The sequence below is a fragment of the Arachis ipaensis genome, chromosome B09 (assembly GCF_000816755.2).
Source record: "Arachis ipaensis cultivar K30076 chromosome B09, Araip1.1, whole genome shotgun sequence".
NCBI lineage: Eukaryota > Viridiplantae > Streptophyta > Magnoliopsida > Fabales > Fabaceae > Arachis > Arachis ipaensis.
The window spans coordinates 4,231,430-4,232,102 of record NC_029793.2 but is presented as its reverse complement, the minus strand read 5'-3'; positions in this window follow the sequence as shown (position 1 = coordinate 4,232,102).

Below are 673 nucleotides of genomic sequence, written 5' to 3'. Positions count from 1 at the left end.
TGTTGGTTTTGCTTGTGTTATTAGAGATTGTAATGGGAGCTGGCAAAGGGGGTGTTTGGGAATGATTGAGAGTAATAGTATTCTTCAAGGAGAATTGTTTGCTATTTGGAGAGGATATCTCTTAGCTTGGGATGTGGGTCAACGAGACATTATTTGTGAGACGGATTGTGTGGAAGCATTTAATCTTGTTACTCAAGATGCTTTTGGGTTTATTGATCCACTGGTGCTCAAAATAAGAGATATCATGCATTGGAATTGGCGGATTGACTTTCGTTTGATTATGAGAGATGCAAACACGGTGGTAGATACTATGGCAAAGATGGCGATGAAGTTACAACTTTCGCATGTGGAGCTACTTTCACCTTGGGAGGAGTTTAAGAGTAGTCTTGAACGGGACTGTCCCTCTATTTAGGCAGTTCCTTGTTTTGTTTGTTTTGTTTTTCTTTGTTTAATTTATTTCAGTCACCAAAAAAAAAAAATTCTTCCTCATAATTCATAATTCTCACGGCAAACAAATTTGTTTCTCTCATTTAAAAAAAGTAATTATATTAGCTCTCTCATATATATACGAATATATCCTATTAAATATGAACACTTTTTTAATTTACTGTGTCTGATTTGTAGTGTCTGAATATCAGATATATTTTAGACATAATATTTATTGATATTTATT